This window comes from Perca fluviatilis, chromosome 7 (assembly GCF_010015445.1).
Source record: "Perca fluviatilis chromosome 7, GENO_Pfluv_1.0, whole genome shotgun sequence".
Taxonomy (NCBI): Eukaryota; Metazoa; Chordata; class Actinopteri; order Perciformes; family Percidae; genus Perca; species Perca fluviatilis.
This window is the reverse complement of record NC_053118.1, coordinates 26,993,702-27,005,875: the sequence shown is the minus strand read 5'-3', so window position 1 is coordinate 27,005,875 and position 12,174 is coordinate 26,993,702. Positions and strand designations below refer to the sequence as shown.

The following is a 12,174-nucleotide window of genomic DNA, read 5'->3' as shown; positions in this document are numbered from 1 at the left end:
AAAGAAACTTGCGTCAGGCTTTGCACTGCGCTGCGCCGGGTGCAAGGCAGGGCCCATGGTATGAGAAACTGAAGAAACCTCTTAATCCTAGAATCTGAGCTCACAATAGCACTCATGTGGAGTCGTGTGTGGAAAATGGAAGACCAATAGTCATTCCTTTTAGCTTTGATTTGGTCTCTACCAACTCCTGAGGGAAATATCTGGCTCTTTAGTTACTAAATGCTCCACTATGTTCACCAGTTTCTAACTCTCCCGTGTTCGGTGCTTGGCAACTAGTGTACAGTGGATTTATCACAGCTTTTTTTGCTGCTGTTGGTAATGAGGTTGACGAGAGCAGTGAGACTGAAAAAAAACCCAGTAAAGTTAAGGCTGGAAAACCAAAACAATGAGTTGAAAGACAATTAAATGCTCTGCAGAGTTTAATATTACACATAATCGTTAACATAAAAATATTGATTAGTGAAGCTTTAGTTGATCTTAAACATAAGAAGGTTTGATTTAGAATAAAGGAATGAATATATACTGTCTCATATATAATATGTAGAAAAATGCTTTCTGATATACAGTGTTGTGCTTCTGCCAAGAACACTGATGGCACACACTGATTTACAGTAATGACTCAAGTGATAAGATTTAAGAAACCTTCCATGACTAAACGGCAGCTAGCTACATCCAGGATTAAAGTCACTCCCACTTGTTGAGTCATGACAAAAATGACACATCAGTACTGGAAAAGGACCCACACTGTAAAATAGGGAAGCGATATCTAAGAGCTGCTGATCTTTACCCTGTCTGGTAATGTCAGGGCGTACAAGAAGGACAGGACAGGACAGTCAACAAAGGCCTCGTTACAGAATAAAGAGAGATACAAGTGATGGAAGTTTTATTTTATACCGAGACTGTTCCATTTTACCAATTTAATGCTCAAATATTAACATGTATTTAAAGTTTCTTATCTGAAAAAGCATTTAGACTAAAGGGCATTTAGAACCATGTCATTGTAAATTATATATATATTCACATACATATGCATATACATATGCTATATTAAAAATATTGAGTAACAGCAACAGACAACAACAACTTGGCAAAGAAATAATGACCTATTCTCTACAAAATATTTAACCTTGACCTTAATGTGTGCTGATCCTTCAACTTAATCTGATTGTAATCCTTAATTTACCTAACTCTGACCCAAAATGTACATGACCTATCTAAGGCCAATCCCTGAAGTTTAGACATTTCACTGACATTCAGTGGTCACTTGATAGTAAAGATTCAGAGTTTCTGAGCAAAGTGGGATCAAAACCCATTGTTGTGAGTGAGTAATAGCTATAAAACCATAAACCATTCAATCACCATCACTGATTAACAGGTGAAGCTACAGGATGTAAGAATTATCCAAACAAAAAAGGTCACCACACCAATGTTAGACTGAGCAGGTTTAGTTTGTTTGGAATTACTTGCAGTGTGTCTACACACTTGTGTGTTTATTTTGCTAAAAATGTCAAACTTTTTAATTTTTCATTGTCTGTCTTGTAGATGCTTTAACAATTGATTTATTGATTGGCTAATTGATTTTCAAAATTCATTAAGTTGATTGCCTACCAAGCACTCAACACTCCCTTATTCAGAAACCTTATGAAAAGCAGGCTCTCTGCCTTTCCATCAATACTTACCAATAAAACATCATCATATTAGAACAGACTGAAAATCAGAATCAGAATCAGAATCAGCTTTAATGGCTTTAATTTGACTCCGGTTAATCTTTGCTCTCAAAGTACAACACTCACTTAACATATAAAGAATAAAAACAGTAAGGACAGTAAGAAATATATAAAAAAAAATACTGTTAAGTATACCGTACAGTATAACAATACAATATAATTTACAAAAAATATAAAATAACAACTGAAGAGAGGGAAATAAAGGGCACCACAGAAACAGAGGGCCCTGCTGGGAGCTCCCATCACACCCTCCTCTGCCTGGACTTATCTCCGGTCTCATTTGAAATCGCAGGAGGGAGGGAACGTTTTTTTTGGGGGGGGCGGGGTCTTGTGACTCACGAGCAACTTCCTCAGTAGTAGGACAAATGTAGCCGGCAAACTGTATCACTCTTCGCCGCAGATATTTGACTACTGTCAGAAGAAACACAAAAAGTTTTCCAGCTGACGAGCGACGCTGCTGAGCCAGCGGAGCAGCGACGTGCACACTGCTCCCAGTCCGGAGCGGGTCCGCTGACAGACAGAGAGGGAGGCGGGATACCACTGTCAGCTTACAGACTTCACACATTACTCCTGGTAGGACTTTACTTTGAATTTATACCTAGGCTATATCTGGACTTTTTTTTATACGTTATAAGTGTCCACCTCTTCGACCTCAGTGGGGCTTCACGAAACGATTCTTCTGACGTAAAATATTCGGAAATTACTCAGAAAAGTGTTTTATTGGATAGGAAATTAAGTAGTATATCCTAAATGTCATTATAAGCATCATAATGATTGTGGCTGAGGCTTTTCAGTGAAAGTAAATGACATAAAGAACCACTGAAGTGTGTTAACTTCAAACGTGCTAGCAATAGTATAACTATTTGAATCTGTAATTAAGTCAATTAAGACATTTTAAATCTGTATTGTTATTATTATTATTATTATTAGTAGTAGTAGTAGTAGTAGTGGTAGTAGTAGTAGTAGTAGTAGTAGTAGTAGTAGTAGTAGTAGTAGTGGTGGTAGTATGGATAGTTACACTGTAATTGTGATCTGTAAATCTTAAAATATAATTTACACCTTAAGGTCATATTTTCTCTATACTTTTTTTTGCGAGGTTTTGCTTTTAAGGAAAAATCTGTGAGTGTAGAGATTAAAGGCATGGGCTTGACATTATGACAAGCCTTGGTACTTCACACCTTAGTCAAACACTCCGCCTGGGGAGAAGCCTGCAAAGTAAAACCACGTCCTGTGACAAGTGAGGGGGGTCTGGACGTTTTCTTTCTGCCTGTTTGTTTTTATGCTTTCCTAGTTTGTGCCTTTTTTCTTCTCTTTTATTTGTCACTCTAATCACAGTCTCACACCTGCTGCACTCTTCTCTGTATTATAATGCACACACACATAAATAAGGCCAAAAAAACTAACAAATAAACAACATCAAGTCAGTGGTGGAAGAGACTGTATTGGACCGTGTGACCCGTTGACCTGTGCGGAGGAAGGATTAAGGAACAACTGTTGTGTCACAGAAGCTCCCAGCTGAGCGGTGTGTGAAGGCCTCAGAGAGCAATGTCCCTCAGGCTAAACTTGTCTTTTCTTCGGCAGCAGGAAGTGGTTTATGGCAGCGTGCATCTGGGAAGGGTGTGTCTGTGCTGCAGCTTCTATCATCACATCACAGCACATAGAGTAGTAGTAGTGTCATCCTTGTGACGATTGGTGTTCCACGTGTTGCGTCATCTGAGCACGGTGTGCCCTGTGGGAAAGTAAAGTGTTAGGGCTGGCAAAAAGAGAACATTTGATCATTATCTTACTTGGGAATGTATACAACCTTTTAGGGTATTTTGGGGATAATGAAAAAATGGAGTTGAAGTTGTTGGTCTTTGGTCAAGTCTACAGTTTTTACACTAAAGTTCTTTCAAGTTTTGTCTTCGTTCCAGTTGGAAAAACATTTGATGTTATGACTTGGCATAACATCAAATTAGAAAGTAATTATTTAGCTTTTAAGATTTCATTAGGCTTCACAGTTCATTCTTAAGCATATGATAACCATTTGCTACTTGTGCTGACAATGTATTAAAACACTAAGAAACCTGTTTCCTAGAATTTAAGCTTTGTTTTGGTCTCTACCTAGCCTGACGTGGTCATACTCAGATTCTAGTCAGAATACGAACTTCCCGACCTCGAATTTTGTGGGCGGGGCTAAGTTCGGCTGGCATCCAGGCTAGTCTCTACCAACTCCTAAAGGGAAATACCTGGCTCTTTAGCTCCTAAATGCTCCACTATGTTCACCAGCTAGGTACTAGTCTTCTATGTCTGCAAGTAGTGCACAGTGGATTTATCACAGCTTTTTTTGCTGCTGCTTCTGCTGCTGCTGCTGGAAATGAGGTTGACAAGAGCAGTGTGACTGAATTAAAAAAAGCAAAGTTGCACCCCGGAAAACCAAAACAACGATTTGAAAGATGCTAAAATGCTCCTTAGTGATGAAGGGTTAGGGTAGGTAACCCTAACTGCAGAGTTGGTAGTCACGTGATCCATTGTTAATATCACATTGTTCATTAGTTAAGCTTTAGTTGATCTTTAACATACAGATATTCAGGCAGGTTTGTTTTAGAACTTGAATGGCACTCAGAGAGCACAGACCTCCACCAAGGCATGCCCTATCTCAGTGTTAATGCAGTGTGAATTTTCCTAGTCGGGAATTTTTCCGAATATTCCAACACCACATGAATGCAGCATAAATACCCTATCTCACAATGTTAAAGAAAGTCAAAAATATTTGGTGTATCTGCCCTGTGATTCGGATCTGCTCCAAAATGTAATGGGTTATTCCTTGGCCCATGCTACACCCTTCCACCAAGTTGGTCTGTGATCCTGCTGACAGACAGACAGACAAACAAACAAACAAACAAACAAACAAACAAACAAACAGACAAACAGAGCAGAAAACACAACCTCCTTGGCGTAGGTAATGAAGGACTGAATAGAAAATGTCCGACATAAAACCGCTCAGTTCCTTAAACGTTATGTCATAGCCATTGCTAAAATTATGGCTTCAGTAATGCAGATCTCCTTTCTGTCTGTTACTACAGAAATTACACCTTGGAGGAATTTGGTCTCTTAGACAGAATGCTGTGCTTTCACCACTGACTGGTTATTTTTACACAAACTGTTTGTCTCAGTAACATTCAGAAATAATCCCCTAGCAGCCAAAAGCCAGTCATTCTGTCCCATTTACCATCTGGGAAGATTGCCTCGACAGAGCACGGGCTGTATAATGTATTTGTTTGCTTTCTTCCTCTTCCTCTCTCCCTCTCTGTTTCATTGACCATGGTCACATTCTTTGGAGGTCTCAGTGTTTTCCAAAGGTTAGCCCCGCGTGGTGGTTGGACTCCGGCCAGCTCTAAACTGCAGTGGGACTGCAACTAAATGACTCGGACTGGTTGTGGCTGGTTTTATGTGTTGGCATCGTTTGAAACCGGGCCAACTATAATGATGGAGAATTGGCGGTCAAGTGGTTGCAGGTGGTTAAGGAGCAGAATTTAGATTTGTGTTGAAGCAGTCCTCTTTTGACGTTCTGCAGTTGTCTGTCCCTCCATAGGGTATCAGAGGACACTGGACACTGGTTTGTATTGGTTCCATGACTTTCTGTCATATTCTGTGTAAAGCTACGTTGAATCAGCAGGTTTGTCTCTAATCGTCTGCTTGTTCATTTAGATATTTCTTTGTTGGGTGTTGACTCTTGGGTTTTTAATTTTTGCTCAGATTTTGACATTCCAGCACAGCTATTAGGGTGCATACCTTGTTTTCAACCTCTTATTCATGTGGTTCCAACCAGAATCAAACAATGCAACCCAATCCAGCTTGTAGCTCTTCAGACTGATTAGAAAAACATCACATCTGTGCTACATTTGAGACCAAAAAAGGGAAATTAGGACTCATTCTGCTTTTGTGCTAACAAAACCTGTCTGGCACACATCTCTTGCATTTCTGTGAACTGTATCGGTTGAAAACCTGGGAAATCACATGGTTTCGGCTATATATTTTCTCATAATTCAGATATTCTTTTCAGTTTGTTGTACGTGTGTCTCTGTGTCTTTCTCCCTGGTAGTCAGCGCCCTCTTCAATAGGCTGTGGGGGCGCGTGGCTGGCAGCAGGAGTGTGTCTGAATTTCCTGAAAGGGAGGAAGTGACCTCAGGTTTCCTGTGTGGGGATGGCCAGGTGCTGTGGTGTTATTGTGAGGGGCGCAAGACTTCCTCCATGGATGCTTTGTTGGTAAACGTCTGAAACTTGATCCGTTGAGCCAGGGCCCCTGTGGGAGGTAATATGCCCCCCTCACAATCCAGTCATCCTGCCTCGCTCTCCTTCCCTCTCTTCTTTTTCACTCTCTGTACACTCTGCCAGAAGCGTTTACTCCATGTGAGATTTTATGTAAAGAGAACATAAACTTTATAAAGGCAGCTATGGAGTGTGAAGGTAACCTACTCTGTGCTAATAGGGTAATTACAATCCTTTAGGGATACAATTACAGGTCTATACCTAGCACTTACCTGCTACTCTCAAAGGAAGTGCTGTTTTCAAAGGAAATACCAAATTGTAAGTGCAGAATTGCAGATGCCTCATAACTACACACTTACTAGTTTAATACAAACTAATGATATGTTATAAAAGACTGGGGCTAAGCTTTGCCTCACTCCACCTTTCACTTGATCTACTTTTTTTTAGCCTCATCTGTCTGTTATATTTATTACACATTGAATTAATGGTAACCCCCCCCCCCCCCATCAGTGTTTCCTTTGCACTGTCTCACATGAAACAGATGTTGTTTGGGTGCAGGAACCCTGTTGATTAAGTGCTGCATCATCACTTTGGTCCTGTTATGAACTTGCGCTGAGGAAGGGTGTGAGTCAGGCGTGACTGTTTCCCTGCACCCTTTCGCCTAAACGTTGTGACGGTTACCAACTCCTCTATCATGTGCCTAACCTGATTCAATTTGTTCTTGGGAACGGGATCCTAGATAAACTTGTCCTTATTTCCTTGAAACTGTCACATCTGCTGTGCGTAGAAAGATTCATTGCCAAAAAGTGGGCAAATATATCTAGGATTGCTTACCACTTGCCCAATACATTGGCATCCATAAAAGATGTTATCCTGAGAAAACAGTACATTTTCTTCACAAACGTCCATAATTAAGCATGACAGTTGGATGTATTTCGTCAGCAAACTGGCCTCCAAAACCAACTAAGCAAGTCACATCAGGCAGAAGGGAGGATTGAGAGGGAAGCACAAATTTGAAGTCTGAGGACAAATTGCAGTGGTTTTTATACAACTGGTAATGTGTATTATGAATTCATATAACTAATGGTTATGTTGGGCTGTGGCTAATGGCTAAATCATAGGATAACCTATGGTTATTGGAGGCACTTGAGGAGAAGAATGTTGGGCGAGGAGAATTTCTCCAGTAGGAGGTAAAAAGATGTTATTTCACCCTGATAAATCTCTGCTAAGAGAGATGACACAGTAAAGAGCCAAGGCTTACCCTTCATACTGTAACACCACAACTTTATATCTGGGATAAGAGAGTGATCTTCTCTGGATAATATTGTTATTGAGGGAGTCACTGGTCCATGGCTTTTGTCAGAAGTGGATCACTATTAAATTTGCTTTATTTACTAACTGTAGACTCAGTAAAGAAATGTATTCCACATTTTTGAGGCTGACCGACACGCCTACCCACCGTGGTGTCTTTGAATTGAAACTTCTAATATAAATATTTATTACATAGTATAGCTATATTATGAGTAAGTCGACAATAATTTAACAGCAACCATCCGCCTACATGGAACAGAAAGAGGGTTTTTATTTCAATGGGAGCAGCAATGTCGTCATACTTCCCATTGAATGTTCTTGCACACTGGCTTAATTGGGCAATAATTTGAGACCATGTGGCAGGCAGTCCATAACCACGCAGTGATACACAGCAGGCGTTAAACAAGGCAACAATGCCTGAGGCTCAAAATGTCACCTTTCAAAACACTGTAAACCTCTGAGAGACTGGGCCATTAACAAAGTATTTCTTCAACAACATGCTAGGAGGACTCTGTTCTCAAAACAGATGTCTCGGAGAGGTAATTAAGCCCTGGCACTGTATACGTGCTTTGTTTGTTCCTCCATGCCACCACTGTATCCCCACGTTATCCCCCTGCTGCTGTGGTAGTTGTGTCTTTATATGGCTAGTAACTTCAGTTTGCCACAATGCCAAATGCATTAGTGTTGATTGCTTCCCAGACACTTAATAGGGTATGCTCCCACAGCTGCAAAGAATGACTGTGACATCATGGCAGAGGAAGTGCAGTCATGAGAGTGTGGGTGTATGGCAAAGTGTTGGTGTTTAGCATGTGCATATTTTTATTCAAACGTGCACTAAGTGTTCTCTGTGTTGCACAACCGTCTTCCAGGGATGAACCTGAGTGACCTGACTTGTTGGACTGAATGAAAAGCAGTTACTTGTTCTGATTAGATGTGTATTATCTTGTCTCTGATTTTTTGGAGTGCAGCTGTGAGCTTGAGCGTTCCCCCTAGCTCAAAGTAAACACTGTCAAAAGGCCTGCTCTGCATGATGAAACTAGCGAGCGATCCAGAATGTGATCCTTATCCAGAATGACTTACACCATTCCTCTCTCATTGTCTTTCTTTCCCAATATGTCTTTTGCCCACTAGTATTTACAGGCACACTCCCTTATTTTCGTCTCTATAGCTGTGTTGGAGAGACAATAGTTTCTACAGAAGAGACAGGCTTAGACAAGCCAGACGTGCTACATACACTGTAGTGTGGATTTATGTCAGTCACTAATCCGTAAATTGAACTGTATATGACAATTTCACCTTTTTCAAAATACACAGACGAGAGTGCACTTGGCACTGCTCGGGCACACTTTGGCACTAATTTGTTAAGCTGTCACAGTTGCATTGAATACTAGTAGGAAGCAGCCAGGATGTTTCTTGGCCTCCTTTGCTTCTCTGCGTTCCCTCACCTTCATGGGATATTAAACGGCTCTCATATGGTGCCTTGGAGGAGCCATAAATGGCAGAAAGTGTCCTTGGTGTGGCTATAAAAGGACGTCAGCTCCTCGATGAGAAGATGACGGTGATTTATGACAGAGACCAGTAACAGAGAGCTAAGGAGGGATTTCTTGGCTTCATCAGGTGAAGTTGAGAGAGAGAAAATGAAGGAATGAGATGGAGAGAGGAATGGCCCGAGTACACTATTGTTGCCTGTGGGCCCATCTGTCAACGGGCTGTCACAAAAGGCGTAATCGAAGACAAATGCATGTCCCTACTCTGTATAGTTTACTCTGTGTGTAACACCTCTCCATCTTGGAAAAGTTCCTATTAGTGTGGCGAAACTATTTACCCTTTTCACAACAAATTTACACAAGAGAAAGAACATTTTGTGACTGCCCCAAAGCGTTCGGCGTCAGCTGTCATTCACCTCATGTAATTAAAGTTCTTGAAAGTGGTGCAGTGAGAACATTACAGTGAAGTGCTGCTTTGTTTGACAGTGTACGTACACCCAGCAGATCATATTGAGCTCAGGATGTTTGTAGTAATCGGACACAACTCCGTTCAGAGGGAGATCAGAGCATTTACATTCAACACAATTACCAAATGATTCCCAGACCTCCAGTACCAGAGAACACTGTCATTGTTGTTGTTGTTGTTGTTGTTGTTGTTGTTGTTGTTGTTTTGCTTTGGTTGTTATTTAGCATAATCATCTGGTGTTGGAAGACCCTCTAGTCTAGAGAGTAAAGCCATTGGTGCTGTAGCCAGATCAATTTTCTTTTACCAAGCTTCAAAGGTCCTTACATGCACATCCACACACTGCTGTGTGGAGGTCATCCTCTTGAATTTTAAATGATATCCCCTGAATTGTTCCGATATATTTCTACTATGTATATGCATCTGAGATAATCTGTATGAAGCATAAGACGAAGCATATACATAATTACATATAATATATACATATATTTCCTAAAATTGCATATTGAAACATCTGTTCTATGGAATGAACTAAAGCTGTCAGTTACCAATATCTAAACCATTTCAGAATTTAACAAATTTTTAAAGATATTATTAAAAATCTATTCATATTTTTAGCTACGTATTTAAGAAATGCAGTCCGGTGCTGCTACAATTCTCTGGTTCAGCTGTCACCGCAGTTCACAGAGATTACAAAAACACATAATCATAAATATACTTTATTGCATATGAAGAAAGCTCCACCATAGCCTCCTGTCTCTCTCCCACAGCTGTAAAAGCATAGATGGGTACAGTTGAGCGCACTTGCTGCAGTGCATGTGGTTCAGCAATACATTTACAGATGGTACAGTGAAGTGAAAGAACAGTGACTTGGTGAACTTTTGTAGCAATTTAGTATTATTTGATGGGCAAAAATGTACAAAAAAAAATACTGATGTCTATCTTTAGCTTTAAAAGAAATATATTTTTGCTTCTATGGAAAAGTCTTTCATCCTGCCATTCAAAACCTTATATCTTCTGGAACATCACTAAATAAAAGACAGACACTCTGCACTTAATAAAGTCTTCAGTCAGGTGTAGATTTCACTTCTTGAAGTTAACGATACCGTTCCTGTATAGCTCTTTTCATTTATGCCTAGAAATGAAACCGTCTCTTTAATGTCGTAGAAATTATGTGACAGATACAGACCCCTATTACAACTGGCAGCTTGATGTAGTGTATATGTCTCAGGCATTCAGCCAAAGCACCTACAGAGATGGCGCTTGGCCGCATTAGGAGCAGTGAAGAGCAAATGTAACACATCTCTGCCACCAATCTACTTATACGCACTATATAAATGCACATAAACTATTACATGCTGACTCGAAAACAGCTTCAAACAGGCGGCAGGCTTCTCAGGCATTGTGATACAAACAAAAACTCTACATTTTTAATATAAGTGGTGATATTCGTCATCTTATGAGGGAAAGAGAATTGGGATTTAGTTATATTTTAATGCCATTAATCAACATGAATTAAAACCAGCTCGAGCTAGGATGCAAGAAGCGTGTTAACACCAGGTGTACATAGGGTTGTACGTTCTCCCACCTCACTGAACGCTGCTCAAAACTGTGCAGTCTGTTAACTCCAATCCTCTCAAGAGTCTGGCAAACATCACTAAGTTGTTTTCTTCTTCACTTTTCCTAGGGTCCACCATAAGTTTGCAATTCTGTTAGCGCTTTAATGGGCCTAAACATTCAGCTTCAAACAGAACCACATCCAATGTTGGCAATGGAAATCAGATCAATGGGTAAAATGGGGGCCAGACGGTGAGCAAAGCACAGCAAAGGGCCAATGACACAAGCACCATGACTTCACTGTGGAAGTATTCAACCCCCCTTTAAAACCCTCATCCCATCGCACGCTTTCTCTACACTGGCAAGTGGAAACTGTTAAAGGTTTAATGATTGCTGAAGAAAAAGTGTCCCATAGTATGAGAAGTTATGCATGATGATGGTCATTGGTCACACCACTTCATGCAGTGCCTTTGCACAGCGCTGTGTGTTAGTTTCATGTAGCTTTTAACCTTGGTCTACCAGCGCCACTGGATTCTGCTAGTCCAATAATCAAGGCAGAACCATATATCCTGGTAATTTACACGATGCGTGACATACATTTACACTTTACTTGATGGATGAAGAGGCCGTGGAGCCGTTGCGAGAGCCTTGTGGATTCATCAAGCTTCTCACTTTGTTTGTGTCTGTTTTGTGTTCAGCAACGTCCCCGCATCCCTCGAAGCCAAGAATACTCTTATATAGGAAAGAGGCAGGATAAAAGCAGAAAGAGGTCGGACAAGAGTCGGGCGAGAGCTGTGGTTAATAGATTGAAAGAGATAGACAGGTCTTCTTGGAAAGCAACATAATTCAACCACGCTATCAGTGTTTACCAAAGCACCTGTTTTCACGTCGTCTCTCCATTTAACAACTGCAGCTGCTGGGACTTTGCATTTTATCACTGATAATGAATTAGGTGGGGAAGATGAATGGTGTTTTGCATGGCTGCATGATAAAGAGATCCCTGTGTGTGACACTCGGAGATAAGGACCTGACGGATTGCAGCTTTGTTCGGGCAAAGTCGAGAAACTAACTATAGGATTTTCTGAACGTGCAGCTCTTCTCTCGAGACTTAAATGAACTTCAGATAAATCCACTGAGATCCATTGTCTACCAAAGGGAGTATTGCTTTTTGATACCGATGCTAATCGGTTTTGGGTGACTACATGTTTACATCTACCACTACCACTCCTCTACTCCCCTGTTCTTCTGCTAAGATTGATTTCTACATGACCTGCTAACCGCCAGGTTACCACACAATCAAATTGAACTGTGCTGGCGGTGTGGGTGGATGCAAAAGCTCAAGTAAGAAATAGTAACGCACAAAGGCTCAAGGTCTAGG

The 12,174-nt window shown here is 40.7% G+C and overlaps 1 protein-coding gene across 1 annotated transcript in view; it reads left to right on the top strand.

Annotated features, from left to right (window-relative positions):
• Nucleotides 1–2,083: 2,083 nt before the first annotated feature.
• The window catches only part of fhl3a (four and a half LIM domains 3a), a 34,832-nt gene continuing 24,741 nt past the window's right edge, over nt 2,084–12,174 (top strand). Inside the window, exon 1 of the mRNA XM_039807085.1 lies at nt 2,084–2,300. The gene's annotated coding sequence lies outside the window, so the exon portion shown is untranslated. The remainder of the gene's footprint in view (nt 2,301–12,174) is intronic.